Source organism: Lonchura striata, chromosome W (assembly GCF_050655825.1).
Source record: "Lonchura striata isolate lonStrDom1 chromosome W, ASM5065582v1, whole genome shotgun sequence".
Taxonomy (NCBI): Eukaryota; Metazoa; Chordata; class Aves; order Passeriformes; family Estrildidae; genus Lonchura; species Lonchura striata.
Window position 1 is genome coordinate 15,473,539 of NC_140743.1, and position 19,766 is coordinate 15,493,304.

Sequence of the window (19,766 nt, forward strand, 5' to 3'; positions counted from 1 at the left end):
ATGTCCCACTGCGCCCAGCTGGTTGCAGCCACGCTTTCCATCCTCCTGTGGCTGCATGTAGCAGATGGCTGGGTGGTACCACAGCCGAAAGAAAACGTCTGGATCACGCTGGCAAAGTCCTTGCAGCAGGATAACCTATGTCTGGCCATGGGCAACGTGGACAATCCCCTGTCCACTTGCCTGGTAGGGGTCCCCTTGGTAGCTGATGATTGGCCGGTATCCAATTCCGACCTGCTCCGAACCACGGGTAGGAGGCCTAACCCGGTCGATACTTGAGATGAGTGGACCAAAATTTTGCCCAACAGCAAAGAGGAACCCCAAGAATTGGACTTACTGGGGTCCTCCACAGCTAGATATTGTGTCAAATTCTATTATAGGAGGCCAAGTCAAAATTGGCACGGAATTGACTTGGCCAAAAACACATACCGGAAAGATGTAACACCTATCAGTAAAAAATATAACAGCCAAACCTGGTGCAATTATACTAGCCAGGTGATTTCGGTTTCATCCACTCATCCCAAGACATTGCCCAGGGGGATGTTTCTTATCTGTGGGGACAGAGTATGGTCGGGAATTCCATCTCGGCTCCAGGGAGGCCCATGCAGCCTTGGCAAGCTTGCTACCCTCACTCCAAACAGAACTCAAATTCTAGATTGGAAAAAAGAAAGACAATTGGCACGCACCAAAAGATCATATGCTCAATTCGACGAAAATTGTGACTCCGAAATTTACGATTGGGGAAAAACAAAGAGGGTCGCTGTATCCATCTTTTTACCATGGTATGCAGCAGCTAAGGCCCTCGGTGAGCTTTCTCACCTAGAGTGTTGGATAAGTAAGCATGCCAACGCCTCGTCTGCCGCCCTCTCCGATCTTCTGGCAGACCAGCAAACCACCAGGCAAGCCACATTACAAAACAGAGCGGCTATTGATTTCCTGCTGCTCGCCCATGGCCACAGCTGCGAGGACTTCGAAGGATTGTGTTGCTTCAATTTAACATCACGGAGCACTTCCATCCAAGCCAACATCCAGCGGATCCGGACCGAAGTACAGGACATCAAAACGGAAACTTCGGCTGTGGACCCCGTCCACAAACTATTGATGCAGTGGGGCATTCCCGGGTGGGCAGCCTCCATTTTAAAAGGACTCTTTTGGATTTTCATAATTATCCTTCTGATTTCAGTTGCCTTAACCATCTTCAAAAAGACGCTTACCAAGACTTTAGCAAATATTTATTTAATTAACAAGAACGGGGGAGATGTGGGAGGGGACTTGGGAAACTGTCCCCCCGAATTACCCTGGGAGGTGACAGGTGTGTAGTTCCCTGCCTCCCCTGTTATCAATCAGTATGTCTGTCATCCCTTGGTGCTAGAAAATTCTTTGTTCTTTATACCTCCATTGGTTCCTTCCCTGAAACCGCTCTTTCCCTTTACCCTCATTGGTTATAACCCTGCCACTCGACCCTGACTCTGCCCCCGAAGCCTTCCCTCACTGAACGCTTCATGCCTGGACCCTCCCTCTCTTGTCCCCGTTATAATCCCGATTCCGCCCCCTGTTCGAAGCTCTCAGAGCGAGCTCCCTCCCGGAGTGGTTGTTTTCCCTTCGCTCCCTGAATTGCTGTTCCTCAATAAACCCTCCTGGAATAAAGCCGCCTGTGTGCCGTCCCGCCTTCATAGAGGAAGATTTCATTACGCTATCCGGCTTTCGAGGACTCGGCTCTCTGACAAGCAGAGTAGTCAGAGACCCAGAAGCCTCACCGTAGTGTGGGAGACTCCTTGTGGGAACTCAAAATGTCTCTCAGACATTTTTAGAGGTTCCAGGCCTTGGTCAGAAGCATTTTAGACCCTGGCAGACAGCTGGAAACAGCTGTGATTTTGAGTTTGAGCCATGGAATGAGTTACCAACTTTCGAGGTGGAACAAGCAGTCACAAAAGGTTAGATAGTATAGTAAAACTAGTTACAAAACAGAGGGTAAATTTTTTTAGTATTGTACAGGGGGGTTTTAACACTTGTACAGGGGGGTTTTTACTTTGTACATGGGGGTCAGGAGTTCTAAGATGGAGGAAAGTGAGCTGATCCTGTTCTTCCTCCTTCTTCTTCCTTGACTCCATGTTCTTGGTGATGTTGGCACTCACAGATTGGTTTAGAGTAGAAAAGCACTTTGTAATATAGGTAGTAGGTATTGGGGGAAAACTATAAACATGTAATACGTAATATATCATATAAAAGATAGCAGCAGCCCTGGGCGGGGGGAGAGAAGAAGAAGACAGCAGACAGAGAGGGTGTCAGGGTGTGTGTGTGCCTCTGCCCGGGCTGCTGACCAAGCAGCCGCAGCCCGAGAAGACAATCTTTTAGATAACTAACAATAAACTGCCTTGAGACCAAACAGCAAAAGCCTGCGGAGTTTTTCTTTGGAAGCACGGGTTGGAGGAGGAATTTCACCACCACATGGGAACCCAGAATAAGGCCGGGGTTCCCACAACTCCTCACTTGGCAGGTCTGGGATAACCAGCCCACCTCTCATTCACACATATTCATCCCCCGTATTTGCCCCCCCAAAAGAATACTTACCAATCCTCTTCAGGTCTTCATGCACAGCCAAAGCCAGGGACCTCATAAAATGGGAAAGCTGGACAGGACAGAGAATGCACATCCAACCAATATGATTAATGCAATGTTCTCCACTTTATTAGTGAGAAGATGGCAGTTTTTATACACTTCTATATAGTTTACAGTTTACAAAGGCACTCTGATTGGCAAGCTAATATTGTTTACCTTTGCCTTAAGGTGGTCAGGCTTTTCACACTGCAGCTCTACTCTACTTTACACTCGAATAGCTCATTACTTTGTAGTTACCTTAACATAATTTCTAACTGTGCCACAACTGATTTCTCACTGCATCAATGGCTTCTAGGCCCGTCAAGGCCGCTTATCAGGGCTTAGTCTAAGTGGGTAGATCAATTCTCACTCCAGACATAAATCATGCCCTCTCTCTCTCAGAAATTCTGTAACAATTCCCTCTTTTTTGTTTTTGAGCTACCCAGGCTGACTTGAAGGCACAGTGCACTATCTTTTGCATACACTATAATAAACACAGTATAGAGTCTAAACTAATCATAGTAATAAGAAAAAATACAATACCAAAATGAACTAAATTTTTGACTCAACTAGGAAAACCTAAAGAATTGAGCCAATTAGCAAACAAAGGGTCTACAATAACAAGTTTCTTAATATTGTCTGTCAATTGTGATAGCTGTTTGTGAAGTGGTCAGCCAAATTCATGCAGCACATGTCTCCAAATTTTTCACACCCATGTCCTTGTGCTAGAAGAAGGAAATCAATGGCAGCTCTGTTTTGAAGAACTGCATGATAGGTACTACCTATATCAGTGGCAAACTCACTTAACATTTTAGAATGAATATTTATTTACTTTCCTGTCCAGCGGGCCAGGACTTTCAATTGTGTGAGAGCTTGCACTGAAGTAACTTGTGGGGTGAAAAATGAGGCTAATATTACAGAAGTGCGCCCTACTACATATTTCTCATGTTCTTGATTGCCCTGTTTAACATGAAAGGAACAAATTTAATTCTAAATACAAGCTATAACTTATAATAATGTTATGCTTACAATTATCTAACTGTCCCTTTTTCTTTTGCCATTGAAAAACAATGGCAAAATGGACAGAAAAATCACAGGCCTTACTAAAACCAATCAAAACCTAGTAACTAAATTCTATAACACCATTAAAACACACACTTATGAAAAAAACACCCCAAAGTCCATGATATTTTGTGGGTGAAACACAAATCTTTGCACAATCTATATTTTCTGTGCATCTTCTGCTTCCGCTTGTGGAGAGATCAGTGCTTTCTTGCAATTGATAACTTCCACATTCTTCACTGAAATCCATCCAGATTCTGCACCTGTTCAAATACAAACAAACCCAACACCTCCCACAGGGACTGGAGGTTCCTTTCTCAATTCTGTTCCCTAAAATTTGCATGAAGAAATGGAAATATCAACATCTTTGTTATAAACATGAAAAAACATAAAGAACAGAACAATGCATATAGTAAAGAAACTGTGAAAAACGCCAATCCCTTGGTTTTTGTCTTGGTTCGACAAGACAGGAGTTTGTGAAAGAGGGCAAAGCCTCCTGTGCAATGGAGAATGGCAAACCCCCCTCCCTCTGAATTACCAGGATCTTTAAATTAAAAGGCTCTCAGGCAAAGATATGGGAGTGGGAGTAACAATTCTTTACTAGGAGAAAACTAGACAACAATTTAAAAAAAAAAGGCAAATGCAATCGGTACAAACAAAACCAGTGAAAGAAAAAGTCCAGAACCTGAGGGATGCCAGTATCAGTTCTGCTGGGACAATTGCTTCCCTTGCAATAGTTGATGAGTTGCAGCTGCAGTGGTGATCTTTAGAAGGGTATAGTTTTCCTCTGAAGATCTGGTGGCAGTGGGGCCGGTCTTCCTCTGCGCCGGGGTTGCCTCTGAGCTCCGCCGCCGTCGGCTCAGCGCGCGCCGGCGGCTTCGCTGCGAGTGCCGCCGAAGAGAGAGCGAGAGAGAGCTGCTTCCCCAGGAATCTCGCGAAGAGAGAGAGAGCTGCTTCTCTCGGAGTCCCGCCCAGAGAGCTGCCTCCTCTCCCCAAAAAGCTACCCCTTTAAACAACAATAGAGTGCTTGGCTTCCCCCCTCTGGGTGGGACCCCTCACGGTGTTACATTTACCAGCCCTTCATTGAATCAGTCAATGGTGTATAAACAAACCATTGCCTCTACAGGGCAAAACCATTGTCTCTGAGAGAGATAACAAAAACCTGTCCAACCGGTTTTGCCTTCAACAGATGGCAAATGGAATAAAAGCTTATCTTACAACCCAGGACATTATCTACCCCTTATTCTATTTCCATCTGCACACCATGAAATCTTACACCCAGTTCTCTCTTAAGACTAAGTTTCCCTGTGGTACACAGCGGGTCTTCCCATCTTTCTGCATTACCCACTAAGTGTAACCAGGTCCTTGAGCAAAGACAATCCCACGAATGGGTTGGTCTTTGCCTGAGGTGGGATTAATCTAAATAGTTTTCCTTAAAATACTTTTTATATGTACTACAGGGACCTTATCTCTATCTACTGCGTGTAAGGGTTCTGACTGAGCAGGGCCAGCTCGATTGACAGACTCCCGGGTGTTGACCATCCAGGTTGCTTTTGCCAGGTTAATTTCTTAGTTTTTAAATGTTCCCCCACTAAGTGCTTTCAGGGTAGTCTTAAGGAGTCCGTTGCACCGTTCAACTTTGCCGGCAGCTGGAGCATGATAGGGAATATGATATATCCATTCGATACCATGTTCTCTGGCCCAGGTGTTGATAAGGCTGTTCTTGAAATGGGTGCCGTTGTCAGACTTAATTTTCTCAGGGGTGCCGTGTCTCCACAGGACTTGCTTTTCTAAGCTTAAGATGGTGTTCCGGGCAGTGGCATGAGGTACAGGGAAAGTCTCCAGCCATCCAGTGGTGGCTTCTACCATGGTCAACACGTAGCGCTTGCTTTGGCGTGTCTGGGGCAGTGTGATGTAGTTAATCTGCCAGGCCTCCCCATACTTGTACTTGGACCACCGCCTACCATACCATAGGGGCTTCACTCTCTTGGCCTCTTTGATGGCAGCACACGTCTCACAGTCATGGATAACTTGGGAAACACTGTCTATGGTTAGATCTACCCCTCGGTCTCGTGCCCACTTGTAGGTGGCATCTCTGCCCTGATGACCTGAGGCATCATGAGCCCATCGAGCCAGGAATAACTCCCCCTTATGGTGCCAATCTAAGTCTATCTTTGACACCTCTATTTTTGCTGCCTGATCTACCTGCTCGTTGTTTCGGTGCTCCTCATTAGCCCAACTTTTGGGGACATGGGCATCTACATGACGGACTTTCACCGTCAGCTTTTCCACCCGAGAGGCAATGTCTTTCCATATATCAGCAGCCCAGATTGGCTTTCCTCTACGTTGCCAGTTGGCCTTCCTCCACCTTTCCAGCCAGCCCCACAGAGCATTGGCTACCATCTATGAATCAGTATAAAGGTAGAGCTTTGGCCACTTCTCCCTTTCAGCAATGTCTAGAGCCAGCTGAACGGCCTTGAGTTCGGCGAGTTGGCTCGATCTACCTTCTCCTTCGGTAGCTTGTGCAACTTGGTGTGTGGGGCTCCATATGGCTGCTTTCTACTTCTGGTTCATCCCTACGATGCGACAGGAACTGTCAGTGAAAAGAGCGTAGCAGGTCTCCTCTGCTGGTAGTTGGTTGTATGGTGGAGCTTCTTCAGCCCTTGCCACTTGTACTTGCTCTTCATCATTAGTGAGACTAAAGTTTTCACCTTCTGGCCAGTTCGTAATTATCTCTAAAATCCCAGGGCGATTCAGGTTTCCAATACGGGCGCGTTGAGTGATGAGGGCAATCCATTTGCTCCATGTGGCGTCACTGGCATGGTGGGTAGTAGGAACCTTTCCTTTAAACATCCACCCCAGCACTGGTAGTCGGGGTGCCAGGAGGAGTTGTGTTTCTGTGCCAATTATCTCTGAGGCGGCTTGAACTCCTTCAAAGGCAGCCAAGATTTCCTTCTCTGTGGGAGTGTAGTTGGCTTCAGACCCTCTGTAACTTCGGCTCCAGAATCTCAGTGGTCGGCCTCGAGTCTCCCCAGGCACTTTCTGCTAAAGGCTCCAAGACAACCCATGGTTCCCGGCTGCAGAGTAGAGCACATTCTTGACCTCTGGTCCCGTTCTGACTGGGCTAAGGGCTACAGTATGAGCGATCTCCTGCTTGATCTGGGTGAAGGCTTGTTGCTGCTCAGGGCCCCAGTGGAAATCATTCTTTTTTCGGGTAACCAGATAAAGAGGGCTCACAATTTGGCTATACTCAGGAATGTGCATTCTCCAGAAACCTATGGCACCCAGGAAAGCTTGTGTTTCTTTTTTGCTGGTTGGTGGGGACATAGCTGTGATCTTGTTGATGACTTCAGTGGGAATCTGGCGCCGTCCATCTTGCCATTTCACTCCCAGGAACTGGATCTCTCGGGCAGGTCCCTTGACTTTGCTCTTCTTGATGGCAAAGCCAGCTTCTAGTAGTATCTGGATGATCCTCTCACCTTTCTCAAACACTTCTGCCGCTGTGCTTCCCTACATAATGATGTCATTAATGTATTGCAGGTGTTCTGGAGCCTCACCCTTTTCTAGTGCAGCCTGGATCAGTCCATGGCAGATGGTGGGGCTGTGTTTCCACCCCTGGGGCAGTCGGTTCCAGGTGTACTGCACGCCCCTCCAGGTGAAAGCGAACTGAGGCCTGCATTTTGCTGTCAGAGGAATGGAGAAAAACGCATTAGCAATATTAATGGTGGCATACCACTTTGCTGCCTTGGACTCCAGCTCGTACTGGAGTTCCAGCATGTCCGGTACAGCAGCGCTCAGCGGTGGAGTCACTTCATTTAAGCCACGATAGTCTACAGTCAATCTCTATTCTTTGTCAGATTTGCGCACAGGCCAGATGGGGCTGTTGAAGGGTGAGTGGGTTTTGCTGACCACCCCTTGGCTCTCTAGCTCCCGAATCATTTTGTGGATGGGGATCACGGCATCTCGATCTGTCTGATACTGCCGGCGGTGCACTGTCGAGGTCGCAATTGGCACGCGTTGTTCTTCTACCCTTAGGAGTCTTACTGCAGAGGGGTTTTCTGACAGTCCAGGCAAGGTGTTTAATTGTTTAATGTCTTCTGCCTCTACAGCAGCTATTCCAAAAGCCCACCTGAGTCCCTTTGGGTCTTTGTAATATCCGTTCCGGAGGAAGTCTATGCCTAGGATACACGGAGCATCTGGGCCAGTTACTATAGGGTGTTTCTTCCACTCCTTTCCAGTCAGGCTCACCTCAGCTTCTACCAGAGTCAATTGTTGTGATCCCCCTGTCACACCAGCAATGGAAACAGGCTCTGTCCCTACATGTCCTGACGGTATCAGAGTACACTGTGCACCAGTATTAACTAAAGCATTATATTTTTGTGGCTCTGATGTGCCAGGCCATCGGATCTACACTGTCTAGAAGATCCGGTTTTCCCGTGCCTCTCCCTGGCTAGAGACAGGGCCCCTCTAACACTGGTTATCATTCTTTCCTTGGGCATACATACTAGAGGTCCCTTCAAGGGGGTCTGACAGATCGTACCCACAAGCTTGGTCACGGGAGGTTGAGGCTACCTTCACTTTGGTGGAGCTCCCCCGGTTAGAGTTTCCCTCCTTGAGTTGACGGACCCGTGCTGCCAGGACAGAAGTGGGTTTCTTATCTTACCTCCCCATGTCTTCCCCATGGTCACGCAGAAAGAACCACAGATTAGCCCTTGGGGTGTACCCTCTCTCTCTAGCTGGGGATTGTTGGGTGCTGATTTTGGGGCCTGTGACTCTCACGGGTGCTGTATTAACCTTCCTTATCTTCTCCCTTATCTCCTCTTTAAACTCTTTAATCACAGCTGAGATATGAGCCTGCATTGGGCCATTAATCATACTCTTATAATTCCTAAGTTTGTTGGCAACAGAACCTATTGTTTCCCGGTGGGTGTCAGCATTGATTGTTGCAATGAAGGTGGCGTATTGAGATGGCCCAAGATTTGCCAGAGTCTACAGCATTTGTTCCGTACACCTGACCTTGTCAGGGTCATCATTGTGTCGTCTATCCCTCCTAAAGAGTACCTCTAATACTGCCACTTCCCTCAGCTGTTGGATCCCTTCCTCGAGGGTCTTCCAGCGCATTCTATGATGGTGCTCTTGCATTCTCTCTCTGTGGACAAACCTCTCCCTGACACTCATTAAGAGCCGCTCCCAGAGAGAAAGGGACCCTGGTTCCCTTACAAAAACCTGATTTATACCCGAGTCCTGGGTCAAGGGTCTCAAGTTCCTTGCCTCACTACTGTCCAGCTGCACGCCTGTATCCATAAGATCCCAAACCCGGAGTAGCCAGGTAGCATAAGTCTCACGCCCTCGTCGCACAATGTCTTTATGCAGATTGCGAAGACTTTCGTATGTCAGGGATTCGGTGATGATAGCAATCTCTGGCTCCCCTGTGGGTTGTGAGGTTCCTCTATTCTTGTCCCTATCTGCAGGGTGCTCTGCTTTCACCTTAGACTTCCTTGTTTCTACCGGGGCCACTGCTGCTGACCGTGACTGCCTTTGTTGTTCAGCTGGAACCTGGACAGTTGTAACATTAGTGGGTTCTACAGCTGTACTATTAGACTGTCCCTCCTCAAGGCAAAGGGCCGGTTTCTCACCAGCTGGGGAAATGCACTCCTTCAGCATCTCTCGTATCTCTTTAACCAGAACCCTCACTCAATCTGGGCGGTTCATTTCTGAGGTGGGCTGTGGGGCAGGGTCAGGCTCTGGAGCAGCAGCATCTCGAGTCTGTGGTGTAGGTGTGAGGGTAGTTATCTAGGTTAATCTTCCCTTATCTTTGAATGCTAAATATAACAGGACTATTAGCAACACCACCCATTGTATGGTATCATTAGCACTTATAAAGGATCTTAACCCTTTGAGAACTGGTGGAGTAGACTTAAAAAGATGGTTAAAAGGTTGAGAGAAAGTTTGCCCAGGTGCTATTTCCTCGCAGTAGGTACCGTTATTAAAGTAACTCTAAAAACATACACTTAACGTGTGGTAGCTATGAATTCATGTACCTGCCTTCTAGAGGAAATTAAAGATCCATGAATTCCTCACCCAATTAACCCAGAAGCCAAACTTGATAACAGACACTGTAGCCTTAGTTATAGGACCTATTTTTAGATAAGGGTCTGCAAATGGGAAAAGTATAGCTACGATCACATGCCACCCAAACCAAGGTAAACTAGACCACATGGTGATGCTGAAGATGTTTTTACACACAACAAAAAACCAAATTATTTAAGAACTGTTAATCCTTTTTCCCTCTCAATGCCCTCGGGCCCCACATTGGGCGCCAAATTCTGTCTTGGTTCGACAAGACAGGAGTTTGTGAAAGAGGGCAAAGCCTCCTGTGCAATGGAGAACGGCAAACCCCCCTCCCTCTGAATTACCAGGATCTTTAAATTAAAAGGCTCTCAGGCAAAGATATGGGAGTGGGAGTAACAATTCTTTACTAGGAGAAAACTAGACAACAATTTAAAAAAAAAAGGCAAATGCAATCGGTACAAACAAAACCAGTGAAAGAAAAAGTCCAGAACCTGAGGGATGCCAGTATCAGTTCTGCTGGGACAATTGCTTCCCTTGCAATAGTTGATGAGTTGCAGCTGCAGTGGTGATCTTTAGAAGGGTATAGTTTTCCTCTGAAGATCTGGTGGCAGTGGGGCCGGTCTTCCTCTGCGCCGGGGTTGCCTCTGAGCTCCGCCGCCGTCGGCTCAGCGCGCGCCGGCTGCTTCGCTGCGAGTGCCGCCGAAGAGAGAGCGAGAGAGAGCTGCTTCCCCAGGAATCTCGCGAAGAGAGAGAGAGCTGCTTCTCTCGGAGTCCCGCCCAGAGAGCTGCCTCCTCTCCCCAAAAAGCTACCCCTTTAAACAACAATAGAGTGCTTGGCTTCCCCCCTCTGGGTGGGACCCCTCACGGTGTTACATTTACCAGCCCTTCATTGAATCAGTCAATGGTGTATAAACAAACCATTGCCTCTACAGGGCAAAACCATTGTCTCTGAGAGAGATAACAAAAACCTGTCCAACCGGTTTTGCCTTCAACAGATGGCAAATGGAATACAAGCTTATCTTACAACCCAGGACAGTTTTTAAAATTTTAAAAGTTTAATAATAATAAAATGGTTATAAAAATAATAATACAATTAGAGTAATAAACTTTAGAGTTACGACAACTACAAGACAATAAAAAGCAAAGAATTACGGACGTCCGGATGCTCTCAGACACTAAAACATGAAAAACATAACTTGTGAACAAAGGAATCACCCTTAAACCAATACACTCATTGCATATTCATACATCCTTTATGGTTATGCATACATTCTATTCTAAACAAGAAACTCTGTCTGTTGTATGTCAACTGCTTCCTTTAATCCCCTGGCGTCTTCGAGTCTGAGCAAGGCCTGAAGAAATTAGATTCTTCTGATAAGAAGCCAGAAATTCCTCTCCTTTGGAAGATTTAGGTGTTCCTCAAAGCAAGTATCTCATCCCTTAAAAAACTTCCCCCACTGTCTCGGTTTGACAAGACAGGAGTCTGTGAAGGAGGGCAAAAGCCTCCTGTGCAGTGGAGAAGGTAAACCCCCTCCCTCCGAATTACCAGGATTTTTAAATTAAAAGGCTCTCAGGCAAAGATATGGGAATGGGAGTAACAATTCTTTACTAGGAGAAAACTAAATAACAATTTAAAAAGGCAAATGCAATTGGTACAAACAAAACTAGTGATAAAGTCCACAACCTGAGGATTCGGGGTGTTGGTAGCAGTCCGGTTGAAATGATAGCTGCTCCTCTTGCAGTGGCTGATGAATTGCAGCTGAAGTGGTGATCTTTAGAAGGGTATAGTTTTCTCTGAAGATCTGGCGGCAGTGGGGCCAGTCTTCCTCTGCGCCGGTGTTATAAATTGTGACACGACAATTTGAAGTGTCTTAATTCAATAAAGCAATTTTATTTAAAATAGCAAGCGAGTAAGGCAGGCAAAGCATAGCGCTGGGCGGCCGGGGAGTCTCCTGCTCCACCAACGGCGTGCAAAAATGTTCTGTCCCAACCTTCCTTTTATCCCCCCCCTTCTCCTTGCAGGCGTGACTCTCCAGATGTAGTCTGAGTCTGGTCGTTGTGATAGCTTCTAAGTCTCTTCTTTTGAGATACAGCAAGCAGACCAGATACACACACCCAGGACTTTAATCTCAACCTCCTTATCACCTTGTAAGCAAATAAGCATTTCAAAGACACACCAGTACATTCTTATGCAAACCAAGGTAAGCAAGCATACCACAGTGAACAAATGATCTCCCACTTATCTCAATTTCCCCCTTTTCTTGTTTATCTTTATTTTGTTCACTGAATCTTTGTAACTCCTGGTGACTTAGTATTAGGGTCTCATCTACATCGTGTATGGGTTCATATTTTGCCCTAATGAGCATTAAATGTGCTGCCTCTAAGCGTCCCTTCACTATTTCTATTGCCTTATTGAAGATGCATGGCCCAAAGGTCAGTCCCAATATTATCAGTATCAGAGGTCCTGCAAGGGTGGATAACAAGGTAGTTAACCAAGGAGATTGATTGAACCATGATTCATACCAACTTTGCTGTGCCTCTCTTTCCCTCTTTCTCTGCTCTAATCTTCTCCTTAATTCTGCCATGGTGTCTGTAACAACTCCTGTATGATCAGCGTATGCACAGCATTCCTCCTTCAGGGCTACACACAATCCCCCTTGTAATAATAGCAAGTCTAAACCCCTTCTGTTCTGCAACACCACCTCAGATAGGGACCTTAATGATTTTACCAATCCATCGATGGCCTGCTCAATTTTACTCAGATCTTCATCTACTGAAATTCTTAATGCTTTAAATTCCTTTTGTTGATTTACTAGGGATGCCACCCCAGTTCCAGCTCCTTATAACTCGTGAATCCTCCCATCTTCCTAAAGTCCACTTGAAAGGTTCATGAGTTGTTACTTCCGCAGTATTACAAGATATACAAAGGAAAATCACAAGCAGTACCAAATGGCATGTGGGGTCTGGTTTCTCACACTGCAACAATTATACCCTTGTGACTTCTTTCCCTCTATTAGCTGGTTCTCACCAAAATACCCTTGAGCCCAAAAACTATTTCTGCCTTTGTTACTCCCAGTCCCGGGGTAGTTCCGCAAATATTGCTTGCGTATTCCATCCTGAGGGCTCCTTCCTCCACAGCTGTTTACTCCTCTGCCTCACCCGTCGACTCGGGTGCTTCGAGCCACAGGGTGTACCATCTTCTCGGCAGCAAGAGTATTCTTCAGGAGGGGATTTATGCCCTCTAGTGCCTTGCCGCATGCAATTAGAACGCCAATTCTGATCTTTTACCTCCGGTGCGGTACAACTGACCCCTTTTAGGTCTTTCCTACAAAGGCCTTCTATGATCTCTGCCACAAATGGGCTCGGCTCGTTTGTATGGTAGCAGTAATAGTCTGGGTGAATGCCCTTTGAGAAAATTTCCCACCACTCTTTAGATTCCAATCGGATTTCCCCTCTAGTCACTTTACAGGTCAGTACCCAAGCTGTAATCTCTCTTTGTACGTTCCAACAGGAATTGCAAGTTCCTCGTGGAGGATACCCTCTGTTGCAATGTGACCACCACCGTTCCCCACACACCTTACAGATATAGCATACAAAAGGATAGCAATTACAATTTTGATTTTTACACTTTACTCTAACACTTGAATTACTAATTAGTCCACTATCTAAGTAATATAAGTCTGATGTGTATTCAATCTGATAAGAGTCCATTAGTTTCTCTGTAACTTCAATTTCAGGTTCCCGGGAGGACTGGTTACTTGCCACACAGTGTTGTTAACTGGTCCTTTTACTCGACTGGCATGTGTCCATCCTCTTTCTGCAGTCTGAATTGCAGTTTCTGTAGTGAGTAACACAAGATAAGGACCTTCCCATTGTGGGGTTAGTGTAGATTCTTTCCAGGATTTTATTAACACATAGTCTCCTGGGTGTATTTTATGTATTTTAAATCTAAAGGGGGTCTTTGCGTAATGATTTCTTTTTCCCAAAGTTCATTGCGGCGTTTCATTAAGGCAATAATATATGAGGTTATTTTATAGTCCTTCAACCGGGGGTGGTCTCGGGGTTCCTCCAAATCATATGGCATCCCGTATAGCATTTCAAAAGAGGAAATCCCAACATCTGCTCTGGGTCTTGTTCTTATGTACAATAGGGCTAAAGGGAGACACTTGACCCATGTCAATTTTGTTTCTATTATTAATTTGGTTAATTGCTTTTTTAGATCCCCATTCATTTTTTCCACTCTTCCCGAACTTTGGGGATGCCATGGGGTATGGTATTCCCACTTAATTCCCAGAGCATGTGAGATATCCTCAGTTATTTTGGACACAAAGTGGGGTCCCCTATCAGAATCTATTGTTTCTACTATCCCATATCTAGGGATTATTTCTTCTAATAATATTCTGACCACTGTCTGAGCAGTAGTCCGAGTAGTGGGGTAAGCTTCTACAAAATGGGTGAGATGATCTACTATTACTAACAAATATTTATATCTACCCACTTTAGGCAATTCAGTGAAGTCTATTTGTATTTTGGCAAAAGGCCTGTGAGCTAATTCCCTTCCTCCCATTCAAATGCAAAATAATCCCTACTTTTCTCATCCAGGGGGCATGCCCAAAAGGCATCCTTTAGATCAATAACACTATACCATCGATTTTCAGGTCCCAGACGGCTTAACAAAGTATATGGATTTGCAACTACTGGAAACTGGGCCAAAGTCCTCTTATTTATTTCTCTTAAATTGTGCACCAATCTGTAGGACCCATCTGACTTTTTTACAGGCAGGATGGGAGTATTGAAGGGAGACATACAGGGCTCTAAAAGCCCTTTTTCCAATAACCTATCTATTTCAGGTTTTAGTCCTAATTTTCCCTCCCTAGGGATAGGGTATTGTTTTATTCTTACGGGTTTGCCAGGATCACTTATTTCCACTGAGAAAGGCTTAATCTGCAATTTCCCCACCGTTTCTGGGGTATACCACACCTCAGGATTAATTTTCTTTTCATCCTCCACCCTTAAAGGGCAGAGCTTTATCTGTAATTCTTTATTTATAACTTCTAAATTAATACCCAATTCTATTATCAGATCTCTCCCTAATAAATTGTAATCTGCTTCAGGTACCAGTAGTAAAGAACCTATACCAAATTTGGAATCAGTTTCTACCATCACATCCTTGATAACAGATACCTCAAAGGGCTCTCCTTTTGCCCCAATTACATGTACAGTGTCAGATGACTTTTTACATCCAAGCGGCAAGGCTTGCACCGTGGATCTTTCAGCCCCGGTATCCACTAAAAATTCCATCTCTTGTTGTTGGGGTCCCACTTTAAGCTTTACCAAGGGCTCCTTATGATGTTTCTTCCCCAACAAATAGAGCCCTTGACACCCCCAATCTTCCTTAAAGGCCTTCTCATCCGCTATCTGTTGTCTGCATCCCCTCTTCATATGTCCCTTCTTTCCACAGTAGAAGCAGACAATTTCACGACTTCTTCCTTTTCCTTCCCTAGAAATATAACTCTGGTCCTGATTCTCCCTTTGTTCTACATTCCTTGCACGGGAATTAGGGTTAGGCCCTTCCCGCACAACTGCAGCCATAATCCTCCTCCCTTCTCACAAAAACCTTCTGCGCTTCCCTCAAGAGCTCCTCTAATCCTCTAGTCTGCCATCCGTCCAACTTTTTAGTTTCCTCCTAATATTTACCCATGCATTTGCCACAAACTGCATTTTCAACACCGCCTCTCCCTCCTGGGTATCAGGGTCTATCCCAGAATACAAGCGGAAGGCTTTCCTTAAGCGCTCTAACCATTCCATGGGATCCTCACCTTTTTTTTTTTGTTGTAATCCAAAAGCCTTCTTCACATTCTGCCCCAGCGGAACTGATTGTTTTATTCCCTGAATGATGATGTTTCGCAAATCACCCATGTGAGTGCGATGCAAGGGATCCTGGTTATTCCACTGGGGATTTTGTAGGGGCCACTTTATATCTGCTAAGGGTCCTTGGTGGTGTTCATCATCCCATATCCTCATACCCGTTTCCCTTATCATCCTCCTTTCCTCTGCCGTGAACAAAATCCTTAGTATTGACTGTAACTCCTCCCATGTGTACACATTGGGCCCCAAAAATTGGTCCAACCGTTCTGCCACTCCTAGAGGATCGTCCAACAAATGTCCCATTTCCTTCTTAAAGTCCCTGACTTGCCCAGAGTCTAAAGGCACAGTTACATAGGCAACCCCTGCTATTTGGGGTGGCTGACCTTCCTGTCCCGCTTGGGGATTCGGGATCATACCAATGCTTTGTTCTCTTAGGGGAAACATCCCCAATTCCTGTTCCTTTTTCCTAGTCTGACTTCTAGTTACCCTACGATTGTTTTCCCTTGTTCCTCCACTCTCTGCCTCATCATCAGAGTCTGAAGGAGCCGTGGGGACCCCGGGGCCAACCGGGTCCGCAGGCAGCTGGGGATATATATTTTGACTAGCAGGGGGTGGGAGTGGAGGAATATATGGAGGAGGAACGTAGGGGGGCATATTATCTTCCTCCTTGTTTTTCTTTTTCTTTTCCCTGGCTGATAAGGCAAATAGTTTTGTCCTTGTCTCCCCAACTGTCCACAGGGAAGCATATTCGCTCTCTTCTGAATCAAAGGCTTCCTTTGAGTTAACATATATATTTAGAGCCTGACAAATCCAATCCTCAAAGGACCCGAATACCGGCCAATACAAATGGTCTCCCCTAATTTGTTCCCCCCCCGCACACTTCCATACAATAATGTATCATTTTAACTTTGTCTTTCCCTTTTCTAGATGGGAAAGCATCCCAATTAATTATCATCAAACCCAAGGGGCTATCCCTGGGAATCTGGGGAAGCTTAGCATGGGTCCCCTCTCCCATGGGACCAGAGGGCTTGCTTTTCCTCTGTCCCATCTTCCGGAGTGCACTCAATTTCTCACACACATGCTCCCCTGGTTCGTGGCCCAGCCCCTCGCGGGGAATGGAAAACGCACTAATACAGAGTCCGCACTCACTTGGTCTCCACGAGACCTCTCACACACAGCACTCCGGGAAAACCACCCCAAACCGAGCGGGAAACCGGCCTATACTCACGCGTCCTGCGTCTTCGCTGGTTCTTCGTGCACAAAGATTACAGGGGTAACCGGTTCTCTTTTGCCTGTTACTCAATTTAGGTTCGTCGGTGGAGAGTGATCAGAAAGCCTGGGGCAGCCGGGCCGCCATAAGGGCGGGGCGCCTCCCGATCGTCCCGTAGCGACTGATCTACTTCTCCATCCGAGTCACGGCACCAAATTGTTATAAATTGTGACACGACAATTTGAAGTGTCTTAATTCAATAAAGCAATTTTATTTAAAATAGCAAGCGAGTAAGGCAGGCAAAGCACAGCGCTGGGCGGCCGGGGAGTCTCCTGCTCCACCAACGGCGTGCAAAAATGTTCTGTCCCAACCTTCCTTTTATCCCCCCACTTCTCCTTGCAGGCGTGACTCTCCAGATGTAGTCTGAGTCTGGTCGTTGTGATAGCTTCTAAGTCTCTTCTTTTGAGATACAGCAAGCAGACCAGATACACACACCCAGGACTTTAATCTCAACCTCCTTATCACCTTGTAAGCAAATAAGCATTTCAAAGACACACCAGTACATTCTTATGCAAACCAAGGTAAGCAAGCATACCACAGTGAACAAATGATCTTCCACTTATCTCACCGGGGCCGCCTCCGAGCTCCGCCGCCGCCTCCTCACCGTGCTCCGTCCGCTTCTCTCAGGAGTCCCACCGAAGGAACTGCTTCTCTGGGAAATCCCGCAAAGAAAAGAGCTGCTCTGTCCCCCAAAAGGTACCTCTTTATACAATAAAAGAGTGCTTGGCTTCCCCCTCTGGGTGGAGCATCTCACTTACCAGGCCTGCAGTGACTCAGTCAATGGCCCATTACCTCTCCGGAGCAAACCATTGTTCTTGGAAGAGATAACAAACCTGCCCAAGCTCCAACAGATGGCAAATAGAATACAAGCTTATCTTACAAACCAGGACACCCACATGCATAGTCTCTATTTTAACATTATGTTGTAACCTAAAACTACACTTAACACAATATGTAAGAGAATTAATACAGCATAATTTTCTAACATTATACATATAATATTCATTGTAACATTTGCCAGAAGCCAATCATAAATATGCATTTTTCACAGAAACTAACAACAAATAAAAATCAGTCAGATAATACACAATTTATATTACAGTGGAGGGGGCTGGATGGGTGTGCTGGTTGGAGAAAAGGGAATCCCATCCCTAGTCTGTGTTTGACCTGTCACCATAACCTGCAGAGGACCAGATTGGACTGGGCTGTGGGAAGCAGGCACAAAGAAGACAGACATTCTCCCGGGTGTTACCAGAAGGGAAGGAGAGGGATAGCTGCTGCTGGATCTCAGCAGAAGGCTCTGCACATTCCGCCACCCTTCGGCTACCAGTGGGCCAGGAGGAAAGGAGAGAGGACGGTCTGCTGACCGGGACTTCAGATACAGACTGCACATCTCTTCACCTCCGGCTACCAGTGTGCCACAGAGACTCCAGGGACAGACTCTGCACGCCTTCTCACCCTTCGGCTACCGGAAGAAGCTACAACACCCCCCTGCCGACCTGACTTTTTAATAAAGAGCTGAACACGAATAAAGGCATAGACCCTGTTCATTTCATTATTATCTATAAAACTTAAAAATCATCATTTGTATTACTATCTTTAAAAACCTAAAAACAAAAATCACAAACTCAATACCAACATTCCATCTGACTGACATTTCCCACATGCTTTGTTTTTAGAGACATTTTTGGTAGGTAAATCATTACTAATACTTCTATCTTTATACAGTGATTTTCATCTATATCGTATTTGAAATAACATTGATTTGCATAATGTTCATTCTTTTTTGTATCTTGGAGAATAACTCAGTACTGCTATACTTTTCCTTAGGTCTTCTGACTCTTGTAAGGAATTGAAAAAACACTGTTGAAATTTTTGCTGTAGTGTTGCAATCCTGCCATCGGCAGAACTGCTGCCCTCGGCTTTGTCGCTGCCATGGCAACCACGGTGCTGTGCAGACGTCTCCGCCGCCATGGCTGCGTTTGCAGAGAGATGAGGGGGCAGAGCCGTATCGCTCCCGTCCTTGCTGCTTCACCGTGGGGATGGAAGAGGAGACGTCCCTGCCGTGGCCTCGCCCCGCCTGCCCCGATTTCAGCACGGACGAGCCCCCGGGAACGCCCGTCTCCCCCCGTGCACTGTTGTTTGGCAACAAGGAGCCTTTCGTCTCTCCGCCGATGTTCGCCCCGCCCCGGGACCGCCTCAGGCTCGGCTCCGGCCGGCGCCGCTTCGCCTGGCCCCGTGCCCGCCGCTCCTGCGCTCTGCCCGGGCGTCTGGCCGGTGCTCACCGCTGCAGCCCGCTGCTCACCGCCACAGCTGCCTTAGTTCTGCCAACCCGTCTCGCTAGGGACGAGGAAGGGCTGTTATAAATTGAGGCGAATAATTTGATTCAGCCTTTTAAGATCAATTAATAATTTTATTAATTACAGCAAGCGATAGCAAGCAAACAGCGCTGGGTTCAGCGGGGAGCCTGGCTCTGCCAAAAGCTGACAGCCTTTCTTTTATCTTCAGTCCTTTTTTATCCAGCACAAGTGGGGGTAATGGGTTTCCTTCCACTGTGGTTATCAGTTCCAGCAGTAGTTGGTTTGACAAGTGGGGGTGATGGATCTCCCTCCACTGCGGTTATCAGTTCCAGCAGAGATTGGTGTCACAAGTGGGGGTGATAGGTCTCCTTCCGCTGCGGTTATCAGTTCCAGCCAGTCCTGCAAGATCTTTCACAATCTTTGTTTGCGGTTACCAGCCTTGCCCAAGCTTGCAAATTCCATGCCCCGACCCCCTAACCCTTTTCTCCTAATTTCATATTTTTGATGAACAAACAAGTCAATGCAGTTTCTCACAGTCCCCCATTTAATCTTTTATCATTTTGTTCCTCAAATAGTTTTATTTCTTGGTGGGCTAGAAT

General features: G+C 46.3%; 1 pseudogene; it reads left to right on the forward strand.

Annotated features, from left to right (window-relative positions):
- On the forward strand, positions 1–19,238 carry LOC146763092 (uncharacterized; annotated as a pseudogene).
- The last annotated feature ends 528 nt before the right edge of the window (positions 19,239–19,766 follow it).